This window comes from Bison bison, unplaced genomic scaffold (genome assembly GCF_000754665.1).
Source record: "Bison bison bison isolate TAMUID 2011002044 unplaced genomic scaffold, Bison_UMD1.0 scf7180017864057, whole genome shotgun sequence".
Taxonomy (NCBI): domain Eukaryota; kingdom Metazoa; phylum Chordata; class Mammalia; order Artiodactyla; family Bovidae; genus Bison; species Bison bison.
In genome coordinates, this window is record NW_011494629.1 from 3,513,336 (window position 1) to 3,519,970 (window position 6,635).

Consider the following 6,635-nt stretch of genomic DNA (forward strand, 5'->3'; position numbering starts at 1 on the left):
TGGTTGTTGTTCAGTCATGTCCCACTCTCTGCAACTCCATGGACAATAGCACACCAGGCTCCACTCTCTCCCATTATCTCCCAGAATTGGCTAAAATTCATATCCATTGAGTTGGTGATGCTAGCTAACCATCTCTGTCAACCCATTCTCCTTTTGCCTTCAATCTTTCCAGCATCAGGGTCTTTTCCAGTGAGTCAGCTCTTCATATCAAGTGACCAAAATACTAGAACTTCAACTTCAGTGTCAGTCCTTCCAATGAATCTTCAGGGTTGATTTTCTTTAGGATTGACTGGTTTGATCTCCTTGCTGTCCAAGGGACTCTCAAGATTGAGTCTTCTCCAGCACCACAGTTCGAAAGCATAAGTTCTTTGGCATGCAGCCTTTTTTATGGTTCAACTCTCGTATCTGTACATGACTACTGGAAAAACCATAGCTTTGACTAAGCAGACTTTTGTTGGCAAAGTAACGTCTATGCTTTTTAATATGCTGTCTAGGTTTGTCATAGCTTTCTTTCCAGGAGCAAGTGTCTTTTAATTTCATGGTTGCAGTCACCGTCTGCAGTGATTTAGGAGGCCAAGAAAATAGAATCTGTCATTGCTTCCATTTTATCCCCTTCTAATTGCCATGAAATGATGGGACAAGATACCATGATGTTAGTTTTTTTGAATTTTGAGTTCAAGCTGGCTTGAAACCTCTTTCACCCTCATCAAGAGGCTCTTTAGTTTCTCTTTACTTTCTGTCATTAGAGTGGTATCATCTCCATATCTGAGATTGTTGGTATTTCTCCAGCCAATCTTGATTCCAGCTTGTGATTCATCCCATCTGGCATTTCACATCATGTACTCTGCATGCATATGAGTTAAATAAGCGGGATGACAATATACAGCCTTGTCATACTCCTTTCCGATTTTGAACCAGTTGTTCCATGTCTGGTTCTAACTGTTGCTTCCTGGCCCACATACAGGTTTCTCAGGAGACAGGTAAGGTGGTCAGGAAATCCCATCTCTTTAAGAATTTTCCAGTGTGTTGTGATCCACACAAAGGCTTTAGTGTAGTCCATAAAGCAGAAATAGATGTTTTTCTGGAATTTCCTTGCTTTCTCCGTGATCCAATGGATGCTGGCAGTTTGATCTCTGGGTCCTCTACTTCTTCAAAACCCAACTTGGACTGGAAATTCTTGGTTCATGCACTGCTGAAGCCTAGCTTGCAGGATTTTGAACATAACCTTACTAATATGTGAAATGAGTACAATTGTATCATAGTTTAAACATTGTTTGGCATTGCCCTTCTTTGTAATTGGGCTAGACAATAAAGAATCTGCCTGCCATGCAGGAGACCCGGGTTTGATGCCAGGGTCAGGAAGATCCCCTGGAGAAGGGAAGGGCTATCCACTCCAGTAATCTTCTCTAGTGAATTCCATGGACAGAGGTGGGCTACAGGCCATGGGGTTGCAAAGAGTCAGACACGACTGTGCAACTGACACTTTCATACACACTTTGTGATTGGAATAAAAGTTGACCTTTTCCAGTCCTATGGCCACTGCTAAGTATTCCAAATTTGCTGACATATTGAGTGCAGCACTTTAACAGCTTCATCTTTTAGGATTTGAAGTAGCTCAGCTGGAATTCTGTCACTTCCACTAGGTTTGTTTATAATAATGCTTTCTAAGGCCCACTAGACTTGACACTCCAGGATGTCCTGCTCTAGGTGAGTGACCACACCATTGTGATTATCCAGGTCATTAAGACCTTTCTTGTATGGTTCTGTGTATTATTGCCACCTCTTAGTCTCTTTGGCTTCTGTTAGGTCCGTCCTTTTTCTGTCCTTTATAGTGCCCATCTTTGCATGAAATGTTCCCTTGATATCTCCAGTTTTCTTGAAGAGATCTCTAGTCTTTCCCATTCTATTGTTTTCCTCTATTTCTTTGCATAGTTCATTTAAGAAAGCCTTCTTATCTCTTGATATTCCCTGCATTGAGTTGGGTATATCTTTGCCTTTCTTGCCTTTCACTTCTCTTCTTTCCTTAGCTATTTGTAATACCTTCTCAGACAAGCATTTTGCCTTCTTGAATCTCTTTTTCATTGGGGTTGGTGTGATCACAGCTTCCTGTACAGTGTTAGAAACCTCTATCCTTAGTTCTTCAGGCACTGTCTACCAGATCTAATCCCTTGAATTTATTTGCCTCCTCCATTGTATAATCATAAGGGATTTGATTTAGGTCATACTTAAATGACCTAGTGGTTTTCCCTACTTTCTTCAATTTAAGTCTGACTTTTGCAATAAGGAGCTCATGATCTGAGTCACAGTCAGTTCCATGTCTTGTTTTTGCTGACTGTATAGAGCTTCTCCATCTTTGGCTGCATAATCAATCAGATTTCAGTATTAATCATCTGGTGATGTCCATGTGTAGTGTTGTCTCTTAGGTTGTTGGGAAAGGGTGTTTTCTATGACCACTGTGTTCTCTTGGTAAAACTCTGTTAAGCTTTGCCCTGCTTCCTTTTGTGCTCCAAGGCCAAACTTGCCTGTTATTCTGGTTATCTGTTGACTTCTACTTTTGTATTCCAATGCCCTATGATAAAAAGAAAATCTTTATTGATGTTAGTTTTAGAAGGTCTTGTTGGTTTTCATAGAATCAGTGAACCTCAGCTTCTTTGGCATTAGTGATTGGGGCATAGCCTTGTGTTACTGTGATGTTGAATGGTTTTCCTTGGAAACAATGGACATCATTCTGTCATTTTTGAGGCTGCACCCAAAATGGACACTGTTCTGTTCTGTTTCAGACTGTTTTGTTGACTATGAGAGCTATTCTATTTCTTCTTCCTGTCCATTTTAGTTCACTCATTCCTAAGGTGTTGATGTTCACTCTTGCCATTTCCTACCTGACCATGGCCAGTTTATCTTGATTCGTGGACCTAAGACTCCAGGTTGCTATGCAATATTTACTGTTCTTACAGCATTGGACTTCATTTCACCACCAGGCTCATCCACAGCTGAGCATGGTTCCTCCTTTGGCCCAGCCATTTCATTCTTTCTGGAGCTATTAGTAATTGCCCTCTGCTTTTCCCCTATAGATATTGAACACCTTTTAACCTGGGGGACTCATGTTCCCATGTCATACCTTTTTGCCTTTTCATAGTGTCCATGGGGTTCTCTGGCAAGAATACTGGAGTGAGTTGCCCTTTTCTTCTCCAGTGGACCATGTTTTGTCAGAACTTTTCACTATGACTCATCCATCTTGGTTGGCTCTGCATGGCATGTTTCATAGCTTCAGTCAGTTATGCAAGCCCCGTCATCATGACAAGGCTATGATCCATGAAGGGGACATATTAGGTTACCATGAGGCAGTTGTCTTGCATTTGAGCTTGTGTTCTTGGAAGAAAGTTGCATACTTGAAAGAGTATTCCTATCTCCTCTTAATCTCTACAAATTGATCTTAATTTTGATCTCGAATCCTCTATTTTTTTTTAACTTTTTTTTTTTTTGGTTTTTTATTCTATTAGGTACTGAATGAAGTGTGTTCTAGTCTTCCAGAGTAATTGTGAATCTGTTTCTCCTTATTTTCATTTTATATATTTTAAGTCTTTGGTTCTACATCCATTTACATTTAGACTTGTTATACTCTTTCTGGTTAATTGAAACTTAATCATTATAAAATGTTCCTTTTTATCTCTAGTCATGCTTTTTGTCTCAAATTTTACTATGTAAGATATTAATACACTATGCATACTTCACTTATTAAGGACTAATGTAAGTTAGTACTCACCATTTTGTTTGTAAGATGAATAGAACATTGTTATTTCCTTTCTGACATGGTATTGATGTCATGCATTTTAATTCTATATGTATTTGACATATTCAATCATTACTATTTCATTAATCATTACTGTTTCAATATTCATTTAAATTAATGCATATATTTACCCTTTTTGTTACTTATCTTGTCCTTTAATTTTCCTTCTTGAATTTTTTTCTTCTGACTGAACAACAGCTTTTAGTATTTCTTTTAGTGTATGTTTGCTGGTGACAAATTGCTTTCGTTTGTTGGAAAATGTATTAATTTTGCTTTCATTTTTAAAAGATGCTTTTACTGAGTTTAGAATTCCAAGTTTTATTTTCTATTAGTATTTTGAGATTTTGTTATGATTTGTCTTTCATTGTTTTGTTGAAAATTAAGCTTTCAATCTAGTTATCTTTGAAGGTTATGTTCTTTTTAAAATTCTTTTCTCTCACTCCTTGAAAATCTATGTCTTTGTTTTAGGCTGTCAACAGTTTGACAGTGGTATGCTTAGGTATGATGTTATATGTATTCTGCTTGGGATTTGCAGTCTGTAAAAAACTTGTAGCTTAGTGGGGTTTTTTGCACACTTGGGGAAAATTTTAGTTATTATTTATTCAAATTATGCAGTTACTTGATTATCTTCCATCTCTTCTCCTAGTGATGACCCCATTGTCTAGATTTCTTGTTAGCCCTTTTCTGATAGTTGTTGTTTTTCTTGGATTTTGGTAATATCTTGTTTTCTCATATAACTTGTGATTGTAGAACAGCTTAGACACTATATATTAAAAACTGTAGATATAATTAGATGCTCTGGATGATATTATCTTTCAGAGAGGGTTTGTCTTTGCTTTTAACAGGTGAACAGTCTAGGAAGACGAGTAATCCCTGATTGCCTTCATCCAATCATATATTGAGATTATTCAAAACTGGGTTTCAGTCCCTGTGAAGACTTCTTTATTTTTTTTTTTTCACTCTTATTCTTAGAGGATACTCTTCAAGACTTAGGTCTTTGAGAGATTTATCAGGCCTCTCCTCCACTGAAGGACCTTAATTCTACTTTTGTCCATTTGTTGTCTGGTTGCTAAGTCGTGTCTGACTCTTTTGCAACCCCATGGCTGCCAGGCTCTTCTACCCATGGGATTTCCCAGGTAAGAATAACTGGAGTGGGTTGCCATTTCTTTCTTCAGGGGATCTTCCTGACCCAGGAATAAAATCTGTATCTTCTGCATTGGCAGGCAGATTCTTATCACTGAGCTGCCTGGAAAGCTCTTCATTCCTTTCAGTTCAGTTCAGTTCAGTCGCTCAGTCACGTCCAACTCTTTGTGTCCCCGTGAATCACAGCACACCAGGCCTCCCTGTGCATCACCAACTCCCGGAGTTCACCCACACTCATGTGCATCGAGTCAGTGATGCCATCCAGCCATCTCATCCTCTGTCGTCCCCTTCTTCTCCTGCCCCCAATCCCTCCCAGCATCAGAGTCTTTTCCAATGAGTCAACTCTTCGCATGAGGTGGCCAAAGTATTGGGAGTTTCAGCCTCAGCATCAGTCCTTCCAGTGAACACCCAGGATTGGTCTCCTTTAGGATGGACTGGTTGGATCTCCTTGCAGTCCAAGGGACTCTCAAGAGTCTTCTCCAGCACCACAGTTCAAAGGCATCAATTCTTCGGCGCTCAGCTTTCTTCACAGTCCAACTCTCACATCCATATATGACCATTGCAAAAACCATAGCCTTGACTAGATGGACCTTTGTTGGCAAAGTAATGTCTCTGCTTTTGAATATGCTATCTATGTTGGTCATAACTTTCCTTCCAAGGAGTAAGTGTCTTAATTTCATGGCTGCAATCACCATCTGCAGTGATTTTGGAGCCTCCAAAGATAAAGTCAGCCACTGTTTCCACTGTTTCCCCATCTATTTCCCATGAAGTGATGGGACTGGATGCCATGCTCTTACTTTTCTGAATGTTTTGCTTTAAGCCAACTTTTTTTACTCTTCTCTTTCACTTTCATTAAGAGGCTTTTAGTTCCTCTTCACTTTCTGGCATAAGGGTGGGTGGTCTGGTATTTCCATCTCTTTCAGAATTTTCCACAGTTTATTGTGATCCACACAGTCAAAGGCTTTGGCATAGTCAATAAAGCAGAAATAGATGTTTTTATGGAACTCTCTTGCATTGGCTGTGCTCTGCTGGAGCAGCCGTGAAGAGATCCCCCACGCCCAAGGTAAGAGAAACCCAAGTAAGATGGTAGGTGTTGCAAGAGGGCATCAGAGGGCAGACACACTGAAACCATACTCACAGAAAACTAGTCAATCTAATCACACTAGGACCACAGCCTTGTCTAACTCAATGAAACTAAGCCATGCCCATGGGGCAACCCAAGATGGGCAGGTCATGGTGGAGAGATCTGACAGAATGTGGTCCACTGGAGAAGGGAATGGCAAACCACTTCAGTATTCTTGCAAATGGCAAGAATGATAGGGTACTGAAAGAGAAACTCCCCAGGTCAGTAGGTGCCCAATATGCTACTGGAGATCAGTGGAGAAATAACTCCAGAAAGAATGAAGGGATGGAGCCAAAGCAAAAAGAATACCCAGCTGTGGATGGGACTGGTGATACAAACAAGTTCTGATGCTGTAAAGAGCAATATTGCATAGGAACCTGGAATGTCAGGTCCATGAATCAAGGCAAATTAGAAGTGGTCAAACAAGAGATGGCAAGAGTGAATGTCGACATTCTAGGAATCAGCGAACTGAAATGGACTGGAATGGGTGAATTTAACTCAGATGACCATTATATCTACTACTGCAGGCAGGAATCCCTCAGAAGAAATGGAGTGGCCATCATGGTCAACAAAAGAGTC